Below are 18,449 nucleotides of genomic sequence, written 5' to 3' on the forward strand. Positions count from 1 at the left end.
AAAAAAAATAAAGGAGTTGCTCACAATAGAAAAGACAGTCAGATGCAATAAAAGAAAAGACCCTGCAGGTTGCTTCCTGCTGCTGAGTGGCCTGCTGATATTCAAGTAAAGCCTACAGTCCCATTAATGAGGACTGTGAAGCCAAGATGAGTCTGAACTCACCAGCAGTAAGGTTGTACAAGCACTTCAGCCTGGTAGCCTTCCCTCTCAGAGTGCTTGTCAAGGCTGACAATCCCTGCTCAAGGGACATGAGATCAGAACTGAAAAAGATGCTTGCAGGTCAGGTTTAAAACCTCCAGAGCCTGTGGGTGGGTGAACAAAGACGGGGTGGGTATGTATGTAAAAATAAGAGACTGCAAGACACCTGGTTTCTCAATACTGCTACTAGCCTATTCCTTCCAACACCATTAATAGCATGCCAGACTTCACAGAAACAAAAGCAAGCAGCCAGGCTCTTCCTCCCTCGAACAATAAAATAGAATAGTAAAAATCAGAGGCAAAGTCTGATTCAATTAGCCCAAGATCTTTTTTGATAAAGATTACTCAAATAAGCCACATATGGAAGCTCTCCACATTTACAACATTTCTGCACCATTATTTGTAATAACATGACACCTCACTTTCCAGAAGGTGCCACACTGGATACTAATAGCACACTTATTATTAGATTTTCTGCATGGTTACATAAGCCTGCAAAAGGGGAAAAATGTAAATGATTCAAGAAGATATTCTTCTTGTGGTTCTCATGAAGTCTTTAGTATCTGAAGATTGAAGACGATCCCTCCTGGCAAGAAACAATCAATTTTTATGCTTCATTAAAAGAGTTCTTTTAGTACTTTTAACAAAATGCTCAAAGGCAAGTCAAGCAAAGAATATATATATATTTTCAATCTAAACATTCTGCACTAAATTTTACTCTCAGATCTTCTGAATTCTTTTACTAAAATGAAAATGAAGATGTTCAGGCAACTTAGTGTTTATTTTTCCTTTGCAATCTAACTGTGATCTGAGGACATTTTACCCTGCCTAAACCCAAATGCAGAAGTGGGCATGAGTTTCAAAAAAAGGACATAATAAGGGGAAAAAGCAGGGGAGGTAAGAACTACCTCTGGGAACACTGAAGCAAGAAGACTTTGACCATAATACAAGGTAATAAATCAATGTCAGCCCCACCAGAATAACTTACCTATGTCAACACACTGGCAGTAGGTGTTTGAAAACCTGTCCACCTGCATGACCAAGAGCACTTCTGGTCTGCTATTCAGAAATGCACAGGTGAGAGCAGTCATCTCATAAGTGCATGATGACTTGCACAATCCCCAGGGGACCTCTTCCCCAAAATCAGTGTCATACACTCATCCCCAAAGTCCATCTCTGTGCCCACTGGATCTAAGCCTGCTGGTCTCCCTCTGGAAATACTGTCTGACATGACACACACCCAAAGGAATGGTGGGCTAAGCCACTGCTATTAAACAAATTTATCTGGTATGACTTTACAGGTCCTTCAGCCATATCATAACAGTACACACAGCATCCTACAACGCAGCAGATGCAGGAAGGGTTTACTATACACTACAGCATCTGTCCTTACCTTTCAATGAGCAGAATGCTAATTTAAGTGTCACGTTGTCTCATACTTCACTGCTGTGCAAATGGCACATAAATGCTGCTGTCACTGGTGCACAGGGTTTGCTTGCAGATAAGTGCAATAAATCTAACACAAGTTCAGAGGGCTGCCTGACAAGTAGCTGCAAGCAGGAGTCACTGTTCTTCTCCATTTAAACATAAATGGTCTCTAGTAAACTTAATTTTTGGAGGACTCAGCACTCCTGCCTTAATGCATATGGAACAGTCTCCAGCCTGAGGCAAGCCTCTGGCAGGAGCAGGGAATGAGGTGGACATCACCGAGACAGCAGAAGGTTTTGCCATTGCACTGCCAGATCTAACACCTCTCGAGATCATGAAGACAGCTCGACAGCTGTCTCACCTTGTTTCTGGCAAACATGGTACTCCCACAGCTCGTATGCAAAGACATACAGTGCCTTCTGAGATGCTCATTGAATTGCCCATGAGAGGGACGTTTTAGGGTACTGTATTACTCTACCTTCATCTACTAAAAAACCACAGAAATTAGGAAAGAAACAATCAACTACTGAGAAATTGTTAAGCCTTTACAGACAGGGTAAACTGTGACCAGAGTATTTTAGATCCTGTATTCAGGTCATGGTACAGGAAGCCAAATTCAACCTGGTTTCTTTACCTAAACTACAGCTAATAGTAGCCATGTTCTGTCTGTACAGCCCTGATAAAGATGACCCTGAAAAGCAAGCCAGGATGCAAAAGGGTGCATGTAAGAAGCAACCATTACATTCTGGAGGAGCAAAACCATGACCAGAACTTGGGGATTTCTACCTTGTGATCTCTGTTTGCAAGAAACAAAACGATTTTTTGTACTGACGGTCCTCAAATCCCCTGATGAATTTTCATAACTCTGTGAATTCAGCATTTTAACAAAGGCCTTTTCTGTCCTGCAGTACTCCATGAAGAGCCTACAGGTAGCTTTGAACGAACATCAGAGGACATCTGTATCCCAGCTCAGTTCATTGCTAAAAAATTTACTTTGTGTGGACCAGCATTTTTGAACCTCTATACTTAAGTTAGGCTTCTAAATCCATTTTTAGGAACCTGAAAAAATACTTGATTTTCAGATGTGCCAGGCAGCTGCATCTACTTGTTACTTATAGAGAGGATGCAGTTGTTCAGCACCTTTGAGTTTTGGGCTAGCTTTATTTAGGTCCCTAACTTCAATCACTCGTAGAACAGCAGAGTCAAGTGAGATTCGAATCCTTTTCAAAGTGTCACGCTTTTTATACCAGCAAGTGATAAAGCTGCCTGTATTAGCGAACACAAAACCGAACAGCTACTTGGAGCCACTTGTACCAGCAACATCCCACATTTAAGTAATTCCATTCAAGTGTAAATGAGGTGCATTGCAATTTCAGGATTATTTACTACATTTGTTTAGTACAATAACTTTCCAGGATGCCTTAAAGCGTGTTATTTGCAGAGCTGCAAAAATTGCCCCTAGGAATATGGATACAAGGTGTCACATTTTATTTTTCTGGAAGCACTGAAAAATCTGAATAGAACAACAACAAAAAAAAGCCACAGAAACACATGTTTGGAAAGCTGGAAGAAGGGTGTAACATTCTTTTGAAAACGCAGCTCTCAAGCCAGAAGGAAAAGTGCTTGCTTGTCCTTCATGCAGGTGGAAGCTACCTGTATTTATGGAGGTACAGGGAGCAAAACAAGATTAAAAAAAGGACTAATCTTTAATGTCTTGACTAACTTAATATACCAAGATTGAATTTGTAAGTAGATTATTATATTAATTATTTACAGTCCTGCCTTAAGAGGATGTAGATTTTTGTGTGTGCATGCACATTTGGATTTTTTTATACATTTATAACTGCTGATGTGAAGAGTTTTGTGCTTTGCCTCAGAAGAAATGATCTGTTCTTCCTTCATCTACACTGATCTAACTCAAAAATCCAACAGTTACATTGCTGTAAAATTACTATTATCAAGGGGAAGAACATTCTAAAATTATCCCTTCAGCAGAGAAGCACGAAGCCTGAAACTCTCAGCGCTTTCAACACCATTTTATCAGGACTGTGATCTCGGCACGGCTGGTAATGCAGCCAGCCGAAGCCATGAAAGGGAGCTTTGTGCCCAGCTACACACCAGGCCATGTAAGACTTCCAGCTTTTTGACTGGCCAACAGAGATGTTGCTCTTAGTAACACAGCAAGATTGATTAGGTACAATAAAAAAAAGGGCGTTTGGAAAGACAGCAGTGAAATAAAGTTCCTCCTTTATGAAAGCAGCTACAGTGCGTGCAAGCAAAAAACTGCCGAGTAGTCAAAAAGAGGCAAAATGCTCAAATATTCCAGATGCTCAGCTAGTAAGGAGATTCAGAGATATGCTTGTAATGGGAGAAACCTCAGCCCTGTCTGATCTAGAATGAATGCAGCATGGTATCCCTGGTGAAACACGCACAAACCTACAACTGTATCTCCAGCATATCATGCCATGAAAGAACACCCAACTTACTGTAACTGTGATGTTTGCCTTCAAGACCTTATTCTGACTTCTCCTAGTACTTTGCTCCCATGGGTGTAGGTTGGCCAGCAGAAAAGAATCTTCCCTGGAGAGTTGCCCTCCTTCAGATGGCTCCAGCAGACACATGCCAGGCAGGATGCCAGGGAGCAGAAATGATTGAAGTGAACCAGTCTCCTCTCTGATGATCCATGTCCCATTTCTTCCCCTTCATGGCTGTTTCAGGGGATCTAGGCTTAAAAAACAGCTTTTTTTCTAGGAAGATAAGGGTAGAGGGAGGCAGTCCTGTTGGCCAGCTGAAAACCACAGAGGCAGCTCCTTCACAGGGTGCTCCCAGGGCAGCATGAACAGATTAGGACCAACATTTCTGTTGCATGGTGTATGAATCCTGCATACTCAACAACATTTTGTGGACTTTCCCATCACAGACCCCTGAACCAGGTGATAGGAACCTGGATCCACAGACACCTGTAAAATTTACCCTGACATATTGCACTGTAGCAAAAATTTCACCAACAAATGTGCTAGTTGCAAAAGGCACCAAACCTATCAGCTAATCTTTCCTGAAGATGATGAAACGAGTAACAGAGCACTGAAGTTTTACTCATCTGTCAAGAAGTACGACTCACCATGGGCAGGTGGTGAGCACTGTACACCACAACTGGTACACAGTAGGGCTTCCCAACTCCAAAAAAGTAGGTGCCCCCCTGCTACCTCCATTCTGCTTCTCCATGCAAAAGCCAAGCATGGCACAGACACTCCTTCCTTTCTCCTGGCTCTTGCCAGCTCTTCAAACTGGGCAGGCAGCTGCCTGCCACAGGTAGCGAGCAGAAAGGTGGTGGTCCCAAAGAAGATGTGAGATGGTGATGATTCAATTCTCATGGTGCTCTCCTGGCCCAAGGGATGGCTTTCACATGACCTCCTTCCACACTTCCTTGTTCCATGACATCTTCATGGGGTTCAAGTTAGGTTTTCGGCTGAGTAACGCTCTTTCTCCCTTGGACTTTTCCCTTTCCTCTGTATTCCTCATCCATGTGCCTATTTCTTAGCATTTATATAGCTAGCCATGAAGAGATACTGAAACTGTATACACAAAGAAATGCAGACTGGACCAGCTTTGCTGCAAATCCCCGCAGAGACAAGCCCAGCCAGTCTCTCCCCGTGCTACAAAGTTTGCAGAGCTGCTTTAAATATCTCTTCTCTTCAGAACACAGATTGGCTCGTCGAGGTGGTATATACACATTACTCTGTATACTCTGTATGTGTGAACATATGTTTGATAGCTAGATCACTCTATTCCAATACATAAAACCGCGTATACACTTGTTCTTTTAAAACCTCGCTGCTGCTGACTTTCGTAGAGGTTCCCTCCAGGAATCTCACTCCTCTCTGCCCCACTTGACCCGGAGAAGGTTTTCTTCCAGCCATCGGCAGGACTTTCAGGCTGGCTCCAGAGCAGAGCAACGATGCTGCGAGCATCAGCCAGAGGGGGCTGCGAGAGTGTGTTGTGAGATGCAACAGCCTTGAAGGGCTGAGGCTGCGGACTGTGCTAGAGGCTTTTCTCGCTTGCGTAAACCATTTCTTGAAATAATAATGCCTAAAATAGTGCAGCAAGTCTTCAGGTTCCTTGCTGTTTTATGCATGCAGAATCAGGCAGCAAAGATTGGAGATGTACATCTGCATGCTGGCTGGCTATTAGCACTGGATACCTGAGTCTAAGACTGTGCAAAAGCAGTCGGATCCTGGTGCCACCAAACTCACAGAGATGATGCCGTGTGTTCGATCCCCCAGCAGTTTGTTAGCAGGGTCTCTGTAGCTCAGCGTTTTCTTACACAGATAGATGCTAATGGTAAAGAAAGGGGCCAGACTTCTTGGGATAATGCACTCGATGGTGATTAAAATGTTTCCATGGAGCTTTACAGCAAAACAAAAATTGCTGCCCTTTATCTGATGTGCACACATTTCATACTTGCAATATGTCTAAAGTGATTTTATGACTAAATCCTGGGAAAAATGCAAAGAATGCTTGGCTAGAAGCATACTTTTCCAGTAAAAACACAACATGGCTTATTAACTGCGGCACTTAGAGAAGGCTATTCAACGTGAAGTGCATTTTTTTTTTAGCTCGAGACCAAAAACATGTGTTCAGATATACGTTTTCTTTGGCTTCAGGCACCAATTTGACTGACTACATTAGAGGGGTCTCCAAACCCTTTTAGTGTACACTAGCTGCAGTACAAATGAAGTGGTATTCTATTAAACATGCCACAGTACTGCAGCTGAAGGCAAGGTTAAAACCTCCTGACTTTTTCAGAATATATTAAGCAGAAATAATGGAAACAAAAAGCTCCATTAGGTACCTCGTTAAGATTTTTGTAGCTGCTGATCAGCAACCTTGTTATGGCAACACTTTTCAAAGTCACTGCAAGAAATGTTAATTGTGGCAATGGCGGGTGGGGACAGTGCACAATGAACTGCGGGAGCAGTACTATTAGTGTTACCGTGAGAACAGATTATGCCATTTCCATTCTATCTTTGAATTCTGGTGGGTGTAGGGTGATGTGACTCTGAGTGATGTCAGATTACCCAGCCTACATTTTTCTTGGAAAGAAGCTCCTTCCTCCACTTCTCTAGCAGGAGGGCTTGTAAATACTGCGCTTAGGAAATCTCAGCTTCATCAGACTCTGAAATGATCCCCGGGCTATCTGGAATTTTTTTTAGTTGGACGACTGGAAGGTGTACACTTATCGAATGCCTGGGAATACTAGAACATGCTCGCTTGGGCTCGTGAAATGGTGAGAACTGATAACAAGGGGTAGTTTTCTGCGCTAATCCTCAGGAAACAGGACTTCACTCTCCCTGACGTGGGCTGAAATCCAGACGATCTCAACCACATTTGTAAGCGGGTCACAATGTCACTCCTCTTCTCTCCCATTAAAAAACTAATTGTAAAAGCTTTTGTCTCTAATCTGGAGCTAACAAACCGGCAACTCTGCACAAAGGGGAAGAGTGCAACTCAGTCCAACACGCCTGAAGGGTACTCTATCTCCACAGCGTGCAGCTACAACACATGCAACTGCCCAGAATACAACCTGATAGGAAATGCAGACACAGACTGGGTTTTGCTTTGAAACAGACGTGGATTTGCACACCTCTGCTCCCCGCTCCCTTCCCCAGTATCCCCCAAAAGGCCGTGCACAGAGGGGTGCCCAGGGACACAGCACCGCGCAGGGCCGCACACCCAGCACCAGGCGCTAACCCGCGGTGGTGCAGCTGGCAGATGTCTCCAGGCAGCTCCGCTAAACGCAGAAAGAGCGAGCAAATTTCCTCCCTCCCTGCTTCAACACATGCACAGAGGCTGCAGGACAGGCAGCCAAACCATGAGGATTACTCAGTTTACATTCGAGCCAAAGATAAATGATTTTAAACTGCAGTCAGGGGTAAAACATGCTCCCTCCTTCTCAATCCTGAGGCACTTTTCCCAATCATGTGGATAGGTCATGCTGGCACTGGCTCTGTTCAACCAGGTGATTATTTTTTATTTTATTTTTAACCCTATCAGGGGCTGTGGACTCTGCTCCTGTGAGAGAATAGATGGGGACAGATGCTTTATTACTCTTTTTTGTTGTGCTGCCACAGGTGGGGAGCCAGAGACACTGGTCTGGTTCAGTCTGTCACAATATACCTGACTTTTTTACTCACTTTGGGAGCACATATGAGAGTGGGTATGCTCCTTGCCCTCCCCCTTCTACAGTGGAAAGCAGCTCCAGTAACACTCAAACCAGTAAAAACCACCTGGAAACAGACCCAGAATCAAGCCCAGAAAAAGACATCAAACTCTGGTAATTTCTGCTGTTGCTGAACTCAGGCAGGACTGAGCTGGGATGAACTACACACATCATCTCCTCTTCTGCGAAAATCACTGGCACTACTCTCCCCTTCATACTGCATCAAACAAGCTCCCAGTGATACTAAAAGGGGAGATCTGCTGATGCCATAGCTACAGGAGGGTGCTATTATTTCACCTCCAGCTTTTTAAATGTTTGAAAAAGCCCCCTCTCACTATGGGAAAAAGCCCCCTTTCATACATTCAGAGGCATTTGTTTCTTTTCTGAAGTAAACACAGGAACTGAATTTTTCTTTTTCCTACAGAAAACTAAGATGCAGGGTTTTTTCACTTTTTCACTGGGTTAAGACAAAAAGAGAAATACAAGAAAAAACACATCTGAAATCCACAAATTTGAAACTTTTTACTTTAACGTCTTTTCAGTGTGCATTGAAACTTTAAAAACAAACTCTGAAGCTTGCTGAAAAAGAATATAAACAAAAAGTAATCCTCAGGTTTCATGACACTTGCCACACATACACTCTTACATAACAACACATGCAAACTTTTCTATTGTCCCCAGGTGTTCACAGAAATCCCAGTGACACTACTGGAAGGTGGAAGGATGGAGAGGCCAGATAAAGCAGTCTTAAGTACACACCTGTGTCAGGAAACATTGAAGAACTCATCAGCTCATCTCACAAACGTGAATACTCAAATGTGATGAAAGCAAAAGTAACACTCCTTTGAGCAGAGTCTGCTGGTAATTACAGGTGAGTTAATGTGTGCACATGTAAAAGGCAAAGACTGTTTCTCATACACGGAGATGTGTTTTTAGTCATCTTGGGGCTGGTGTGCAGGGTTCTCCCTTCGCTGCACAATTCTACCCCTCATAATAATCCCTCGGCTCCTTCTGTGTCTGTCTGATTCTCCTGTAACCTTTCGGTGCCTGCTCTTTACTCCTGAAATACACTTACCATTAAGCCATTTATATCTCATCCAAGATGCTTGTGGAACACTTGGCACACCTGATGAGCCCTAAAGGGAGCTGCTGCCATGTGAGGCTGATTTACTCTACACTTAGTGCCACCTCATGCGTATCGGTGTCCCATTTACCTTCACAGTCACAACCCAGACCCACTGATGCGCCGCCCGCAAATGTCAGGACAAGCTCTGACTAGTCTGTTGCTCACTTCCTCTGCCTCTTAGATCTGTGAGGGAATCTCTGAATATTCTGCTGACCTGCTGAAATTTTTCTGGCGCTTCTTAATTTTCGTGTGCTCACCCAGACCTATAAACCGAACCCTTGCACACTGTGGTTTGTTAGCAAAACATAAGCAATTTTTCTCTGAGCATCTTTCTCACTCCTTTATTGTTATCTATTTTAAGTAACTTTCAGTTGAGAAGAATGTCAGACTGACTGCTCTGGAGACCATGGCATTTCAGAGAGAGGAGCCAAACACAACTCCCTTCCTCTAGGAAAAGTTAAAGGTGATCTCTGTCCTCTTCAAAACTGCATCTTCTTTCAGTCTGCCTTAGTTGATGAAAAATACCTGTTCACCAAACTGATGTACTGCTGGGCAGGTACAAGACCCAACACAAATCCCTTTGAAAGGCAGGACTCAAATCCCTAGATCAAGGAGGATGAGTTACACTGGTAAAGAGGTTGCTCTCTACTTCTGTACAGTCCCATACTTCCAGGGACGATGAACAGAGGCAGTCCTAGACAATGTGCCTATGTAGAAAGGCTTCAGCAGAGAGCCACAGGGAGCCAGAAAATACAAACTCCTCTGCTGCTGGGCAGGGCCAGGTGGAGCCTTCCCAGCAGTCAGTCCAAGCAGACACACCAGCAAGATGTCCCTGGCTGAATTGTGCCCACGCAGCCAAGACAGCTGGTGAGAGTGAGCATCTCACTTCTCACTCCCCCTCTGGGGGAGGACAAGACTCTCTGTTTAGCCCTTGAAGGGGGAAAAAATCAGGATGTTGGCCTTCCAGTTCTGCTGCCAGCAGTGCTGAAATCCTCATCTGATTCCATAGGAAGAAGGTGGCACTGGAGAAGCAAGAAGGGCAGCAGTAACAGGTAGCCACTACCACACAACCCTTCAAAACCACTCTTTCCAGTTAAATGATCTCTCCACCTGAGAAATTAGTTTCACTGAGCAAACAAAAATTTTTCCATACCCTATGAAATTCATTCATTCATTCAGAGGAGAATAGGCTGGCTTCCGAAGACAAAGTTAAGCACGAGCCACAGAAATGGCTGCTGAGGAAGGCAGCGGTGCAGTTGAGTCATTATGTTAAAATTAGTACACCAAAGGATGGAGAAGACATGCATTTCATAGAATATTCTGTTGTTGTTTAACTTCAGCTGGCAACTAAGCATCAGAGCTGCTCGCTCTCTTTCCTACGGTGGGATAGGGGAGAAATTTGGAAGGATAAAAGTGAGAAAACTCGTGGGTTGACATAAAGACAGCTTAACAGGTAAAGCAAAAGCCATACACACAAACCAAGTGAAACAAGGAATTCATTCACCACTTCCCATCAGCAGGCATGTGTTCAGCCAGGAAAGCAGGGTTCCATCATACATAACAGTGACTGGGAAAGACAAATGCCATCACTCCGAACGTCACTCCTCCTTCTTTCCCCAGCTCTGTATGCTGAGCATGGAGCCACATGGTCTGGAATATCCCTTGGGTCAGCTGGGGTCGTCTGTCCTGGCTGTGGCACCTCCCAGCTCCTTGTGCACCCCCAGCCCTCTTGCTGGTGGGGTGGTGTGAGGAGCAGGAAAGGCCCTGACACAGTGCAAGCCCTGGCCAGGAGTAATGAAAACATCCCTGTGTTACCACCCCTGTGTTCAGCACAGATCCAAAACATAGCTTCATATGAGCCTCTGTGAAGAAATTTAACTCTATGCCAGCCATAATAAACACAATTCTTCTGAGATCTAACTGTAACGACAGACAGAACCATTTACAAAATATCTCAAAATCTGAGTCCAGCTGGTCTGCTTACAGAAAAGCTCAAATATAATATAGAGAGGATCATACTTTCTGTTGAATTTTCCAGGACTTAGCAGAAACACAGCTTCTGTTTCTATCAGTCTTTACCACTGTTGCAATTCAGCTGCTTCCTGACTGCACAATGAAATTAAACAACAAATAAAAGCAAAGAACACCTCACAAATATGGCCAAAAATCACTACTTTCCTTGCAGATCTCAAGCATGGCCTTTAATTCAAAAGGTTCACAACCATTTTGAACCATCTTTGTTTTCTACAAGCATACATTTAGGAAGATACAATGCTGTCTGAGAGATGACCCCGACTGCTCCTTTGAAACAGGCTTACAAACAATGAAAACAACAAAAGCATATTAACAAGCAGAAGCATGGTTCATTATTTGCAGGCATTACTCAGTGCTGACAAACGCTGATAAAAAAATGAGTAAATCAGGCAATCAAAGCCCAGTGTATTACTAAGTGACAAAATAAACCTTGAAAACCTTGATCTGCAGGCAAACCCTATTTTTGGGTTGTTGAAAGCAGCCAGCCAGCCAGTAGCAGCAGACGACGTGCACAGTGATCAACTGCTACATTGGTTCTCCACCATCATACAGATTGATTAAATATAGTCCATATCAATCATTTAATACAGGAGAAATAAAGTCATTGTAATAGAATATGGCTTTCAGGCTTGATACTTCCTGCTAAGGAAATAAATATTTTGACAACACCTTGATACTTGGTATTTCTGTCCTGCACCCCATTCATGTTCTGGTATTTCACTGGCAGCAGGAAATCATTAACCTTGCTTTTCTGAGACTTGGAAAAGTACAAAACCCAGCTGTAGCATCTAAACCTGTATGAAGCCACACAAATCCTATTCCTCACTCAGGGAGCTCTTGGAAAGAGGAAACACAGCACTCAACCACCAGGCAGCTGCAGATGCAGGATGCTGACAACCTGGTCCATACACTGCAGCAGAGCTCTGCACTGGGAGCACCAGGCAGGAATGTGTGCCTGCTCCCTGACCTCCTCAGCAAGCATCTGAGAATACAACCTGTGCAAGCTTCAGGTGAACAGCCATCTCAGCCACAGGCCTTCATCTCCCTAAAACTTCATAGTATGGACTTGAGCTGCAGGAAGTGAAAGGTTTTTCCTCCATTGATTCTCCATGGATTGGCAAAGGGAATAAAGAATCAGCAATCCAAAAGCCTGCAGCAGCCTGGGGAGAGGAAGATAAACATTTCCATATAATTATTTTAAAGAGAACTTAATGGTAAGTAAAAGCTGTGAAGGATATTGTGCTGCAAACATAAGTGACAGAAAAAACTTAGTAGGCTTATTAATAAAAAAAATAAAGTCCCTAGTTTTCATCATACATATTTCAGCTTTCTAGCCATGCACTGGAAAATTACCTTTATGGCCAAGAAAACAAGAGACATAACTATGGAGACCAAGCCCCTACATGAAAAGTGAAATTTAAGAACTTATGACTTGCTTGGATACAGCAGAAAAGTGAATGAGTAAAACAGGCCTGTTCTGCTCAGTCATTCTCACTTGTAATGGCTGTGTGCAGCTTGCCAACAGCTCTTCCTCAGCCCCGAAGAACAGCCTGATGAGCCTGTTCCAAGTGAAGTATAAAAAAGTTTATCACTAGGTAGTTTTACAGTAAGGCAACTTCTGCTCTCTTTCATGAGTGTTTTGGGGTTTTGTACAACAAGCAGAAACATTTGCAGGGTAGAAAGCTGAACAGAGAGGGATTTTTGTGTTCCCGCAAGAAAATCCCTATTCAAATATATGCTAAAATACAGTGCTCTTAGAAATCCCCGTGCAATTTCCAAACGTTGTCAGTCTCACACAGATAGCATCACCTCTCACAGATAGCACAGGGAGGAGGGAGAGATGCCTCAAAGGTGATGCTCAGGCCCCTGCTCAATGCAGGACCTCTCCTGTGCCTTTGTTTGGTGTAGATCAAATGACTCGAGTGAACGTGGCTTCCCACCCCTTCCCACCAGGGACTATTCCACAGCCTAACAGATCTTACTAGATGGAAGTGTTTCTGGATTTCAGCCTGCATTTTCTGCACTAAAATTAATCCCAGTAGTCCTAGTTATGGTCCTAGTCATAGGGGACCACCCAAAACAGTTTTTCAAGTTCAGCTATTTATAACCCCTCAGGTGCAGCACTAGTAGTTTTAACATCACTCTGTTCCTTCACCCTCTTTGTCTCTCATTCAGACAAAGCGTATGTATTTAATTCTTAATCTTTCTTCTCCTCTCTAGTCCAGTAATCACTTTTGCTGCAGCTGTCTGAATTCCCTGCAAGTTGCCAAAGTCTTTCTGGTAATGAAAGACCCACACACATATGAACTTTGTATCTCTTAAAGTGCTGCCTGATAAAAGACATGGAACTTATATGCAAGCACATAGAAAGAAATTTTCCAAATTCATTCTTTTTATAGAAAGAGCTTAATTTCTTCCAGGCAGGAAGCAAAAGGCATTTGTCTTTTTAAGTCCCCTCACAGAGGTGGAAAAGTCACACACTGTAGTTTTTTTTTCAGGTAAGAAACTGTCTGACTCCCAACTGCTTTCCACAATTGCTCATTCCGCCTTCCAAAAGTCACGTATTTATCAATGCCTACCTCTTCCAGTTCTTTAAGGAATCTCACATTAAAACTTTAAGTTCTGGTTTTCAGAAATCATTTGCCTCACCTTCAGGAACAATTCAGTGAGAGCTGCTTAACAGCAACCTCTACCCATCCCTCACTCTCTCCTTTGCCTACTTTTTAGAGAAAAAAAAAAAAAAAAAAAAAAGTCAGGGAGACAGGTCACAGATATGAATAGAAAAATCCAATTCAGCATTCCGTTTCCTTAGATTTTTAGAACTTCATGTTGCTGATGAACAACACAACAATGAAGAGAAGGCATAATTTCCTTTGAGATCCAGAGTAAAACTCCTGCCACCCTGATTGGGAAGTGCACCTATGCTCTGCCAGGTATCTTGGGCTGATTTTGAGCACGTGTATCACTGACTTCCTTGCATCTGCTACCTTCTCCCCAAATGGGCTTTTATATAGAATATATTAAAGCATTTAACCCTGAATACTTCAAAGGCTATTCAGTAACTACCAACTATTACAGAATGCCAACTTCCTAGCTATAGTTTGAGGTCAGATATACAATAGAGACCTTGATTTTGTCTAGATGTGACTTCATGTGATATTAAGTTCTACTTAATTGAAGCAAGAAGAGGAAAAAATGAGTAAAAGAATGCATATGACATTCAAATGCACTTTAAAATGAACATTCATTGACTGCAAGGCAGGCAAGAGGGAGAGAAGTCTTTGAAGGTTGATGCCACTTACCTGCAGGCAAGTTCTTTCCTCTAGTAAAAGAACTAGAGTGAGTATCTACCATTAGAAGTAATTTTATTTCTTGCATTTGCTTAGGGCATTTTTATAACAGAGAGTTGCAAAAAAAGGCCAAAAAACCCAATCATGCTCAAATAGCCACTGAAAACCTGACTATTTCCCTTTTTTAGCCTTGCAGGATCCCATTTTTTTAATCCAATACAGATTCAGAGGACACCCAACACTCTGCTCTACTCACTTGTTTCACACCAACGAAACATGTACATGCAAATATCCTGAGCATAAAGAGAAACTCTTAAAGTCATTATGACATTATTTGTACCCTGAAGCGAGTCATAATTTGTATGCACCCTGCCAAGTACTTTCTGTCAAAGCTAAAGTAATTATTGAGAAGTATGAAAGCAGGTGTCACTTCTGGCAAGTTGTAAGATGGCTTTATATTCTCAGTTGCAATGGGATAAAAATGATCCCTAAAAAGAGCATAGCAGGCTATTACTTTACATCCAGTATATATGTGAAACATAACAGTTGCTGCCTGTACTTTTTTTTTTTCCTTGTCTTCGGTATTTTAATTAAAGATTCGAGCTCCTAAAAGACAAAACCTAAAAATATGTGCAAAATCAATCTCATTTTGCATAATTCCTATTTAGTTTCATAACCAACTGTCAAGCCATCTGACCCTCATTTGCATGTGCTACAAGGCAGGCAGCAGAGCTCGCTTCCACCGCAGCAAGACACAGACTTTGTCCCTGCTCACTCCCACGTACGAACCTCCGGCTTCTTGGATGAATCTCTGCTGCAGCTCTTCAGGACAGAGGGGACAGCAATTGTTATGATTAAGGGGCCAAAACCTTTCCAACTTGGGTGCCTAAATTTAACCACCTAACTCCATCTTTAGGCATCTGAATGAGCTGCCAGTGTTTCAAAGGTGCAGGGCGCCCAGCATCTCTTACTTGTTTCTGTCAAACTTGCCAAGAAGAACATCTGCCTTTAATTAAGTCCGGGAGCTGCAGGTATGCAGGACCTTTGAAAGCCATCCCGCTTACTTCAGTCCCTAAATATAAATCCAGGTGCCTACCTCTAGGCAGTCAACTTTTAAAATCCTGGAAAAGAGTAGTCTTATTAAATAAATAATATAAAAACCCCACACACAGATAGTCTCAAGGTCTTTGGAGTCTTATTCCATACTTGACACATGACGTGATGTAAAAGAAAGAACATCTGATTTTGTCAGAAAGTAGCACTTCGTGCTGTAACTGGAGTATGTACATTGCTTGTAATTAACATAATTATAGTAAGGAAAGACATTCTGGGAAACTTTCTTCAAAAGCTGCTTGCTCCTCTTCCTCAGATAAGCAACCAAGCAAACCAGACCCTCAAAGTAGTTGTATTTATGCTAACACAGTTTAGGGAAATTGCAAATTTACTAGTGTATTTATTATGCAAGTTTATTTTATTTTTCTTTCATTCAGCCAGACACCCACATTCTTGACAGTGTAGAACTTGAAAAGATTTCTTTTTTATTTAAAAACTGCAAACAGAAGAAAAATACAGGCTACCACCTGCCTCTGCAAATCTTTCACATGTGCATTTGTGCGTCTGAGCACGAAGCAACTGACTATCCTGTTAAGAATAATATTTAAACATGGCAGCAATATTCCACCCTATAACAGGGCACTGACTCAAAAGGCAACATGACAGCACATGTCTGCCTGTGCATAAAATGCTGTTCTGCATCAGGGACCAAGAATGCTTTGCTGTAAGACCAAGAGATGTTCTCCCTGAGGCTGATCAGAGAAGTTCCTGGCTCCAGAACACAGTGGTGTTGGACACAGGGAAGAGACTCACTGCTCTGGAGCTGTCCTATTTCTACCCAGGACATGCCAGGTATGGTGTATGCATGTATGTGCCTTCCTTATGAGCATGCAGGATCACATCTTTGCTTTGGATTAGAAAAAAATGGCACAAACCAGGTCTACGATACATACAGACCATGCAGTTAGTCTGTATCTGTGAGGGGGAAAGGCTCATACTGCCACATCTGAATTCACAAAGTTTCAGACACTGTACTATATCCTGAACTGAGCCATCGATGGCACAAAATACTCAGAACAAAGAAAAAAAATCATCATTATTAATGTTATTAGTATTTTATTTTCTAGAAAAAGGCCTCAGATTTCAAGCAGGTTCAATCTCTAGCTGGGAAGGGGAGGGGGAAGGAAATATCCCTGGGGAATTATATTTATGGAAGTTCTACATGAGCCTCATGTAACTACAAGGGATAGGACAGTGCTCCACAAAGGTCTGGTTTCTGCCACAACCAGGATGACACTTGGCCCAGCCCTGCCTCCAGCACCATGAAGAAGCTGCAATTTGTTGTTACCATTGCTGCCATTTCAAAATTTCTCCCACAGTGACCATGTGGGCCGCCACCTCTCTGCCACAGCTCATTCCCAGAGCTGGTGCTGCCCCAGGCCTCGGTGTGCAAGCTCTCCACAACTGGAATGGCACTGGAGGATTTATCCCATTGATCTTCAGTTTGCAAACACTGTCCCCAAACCCCAAGCACAGGCATGCAGGCAATCACCACCTCCTCCTCACCCACAGGAGCCCCAGCGGCTGCAGCCAAGCTCGCTTTGTGGCCATGCCATGGCAGGCTAATCCCCACACCTGCTCCAGCAGCTCATTGAAAATGAGTTTTTAATCTGCAGACTAGCAGCTGTTCCCCCCACCCAACAACAGCAGCCACATCTTGCTGCCACTCACATCAAGGCAGGGGAGAAATGCCAGAACCACTGCCCAGCCACTGCTGCCGGGTGCAGTCAGAGAAACCTGACCTGGTGAAGCAGCCGAAGCCATTGAGCTCCGGCAGCACACCAAGGAGATGCTCCTGTGCCTCCTCAGGCTGTGTCTCAGTTCCTCTCATCATGCATGCAGGAGTGGGAGCTGGGTACAAAGTGTATCTAGCACGTTCTCTCTGCACACTGCAACAGGATCTGCCTAGTACTCCCAGCCTGCCCTTCCCACAGCACGAATGACCTGCCAGAAGCATAAAGGGGCTACAAGGGTGGTGTAGGGGTAAGAGAGTCTGGTCTTTCTCTGATACACTGAGCAGCTGCTTGACATGATGCAGGTGGGAGATTTGTGCATGGGATGATGTTTGCCCAAATGTGGAAGGGAGAATCCGTCTCACCACCAGGGACACTCCTTCCCTGGCTTCAGTGTGGACCTACAGCTACAGCTGCTGTGCTCTGTGGGGACTGCAGTACAGCACAATTAGATACTCTGCAACCTTATCAAGTAAGCTCTTTATGGGCATGCACACGTGTTGGACAAAGGGCTGTAGGTGGCCCACCTTGCTCAGGAGGAGGCAGCTGAGATGCTGGCTGGGTGCCCTGCCCCGGCTCATCTCCACCACTGAGAGCCAGCTCACTGCTCCTTGCAGTGCTCCTTACAGCTCTGCGGCCTTCAGTGCAGCTCTGTCCAGACAGACCAGCCAAGGGGCTGGCAGTCCCTACCTGGGGGAATTTCAAGGAGAAAGCTGCACTTTGGATTCACATAGGAAGGCAGGAGAGCAGCCACCTACACACACCCTGCTCCTCCCGTATCTTCCCCAGGCTTCAGGGGCTGTTGTTGAAACAACACTACTCATTTTTCTTTGACATTCCCAAACCAAGGAAACAGAAAGAGCAGACAAGCAATAGGAAGAACCAAAGAAGGCCATCACATATTTATTTGTCATAAATTATGCATAGGGAGCAATAGGCCCAACAAGCTATCATTCATCAAAGCAGTTTTTTGCTGTGTATCAGAGCACAGCACTACACTTCAACAGAAGCATTAACTGGACACTGGAAGGAGAGGGGTCTCTGCTGTTCCTCCCCTTCAACCCCTCTCCAATTCCATCATTCTTCTCACATTGTCTCTTAGATTGTCTCTTGGAAAGGGAAATGCTTTTTTTTTTTTACACAGGACAAGATGATACATTAGGACTTAACAGGAAAACCCCTACCCAGCACAAACATGCTTCTGGTAAGAAATTTCTCTGCTAAGCTTTGGATGAAGCGCCCAAAATCAAACATGTGCACACTTCCCCAGTACCTCATCAGAGAAAAGACACATGGGCAGTGGAATG

General features: G+C 43.6%; 1 protein-coding gene across 34 annotated transcripts in view; it reads right to left on the minus strand.

The window, feature by feature from the left end:
• The window catches only part of ATXN1 (ataxin 1), a 383,486-nt gene that overhangs the window by 61,224 nt on the left and 303,813 nt on the right, over positions 1-18,449 (minus strand). Inside the window, exon 18 of one of the 34 annotated variants that reach the window (XR_004495922.1) lies at positions 10,639-12,166. The exons of the other annotated variants lie outside the window; for them this stretch is intronic. The gene's annotated coding sequence lies outside the window, so the exon portion shown is untranslated. Of the gene's footprint in view, positions 1-10,638; positions 12,167-18,449 lie in introns of those variants that run through there. 34 annotated transcript variants of the gene reach the window in all.

Source organism: Parus major, chromosome 2 (genome assembly GCF_001522545.3).
Source record: "Parus major isolate Abel chromosome 2, Parus_major1.1, whole genome shotgun sequence".
Classification (NCBI taxonomy): domain Eukaryota; kingdom Metazoa; phylum Chordata; class Aves; order Passeriformes; family Paridae; genus Parus; species Parus major.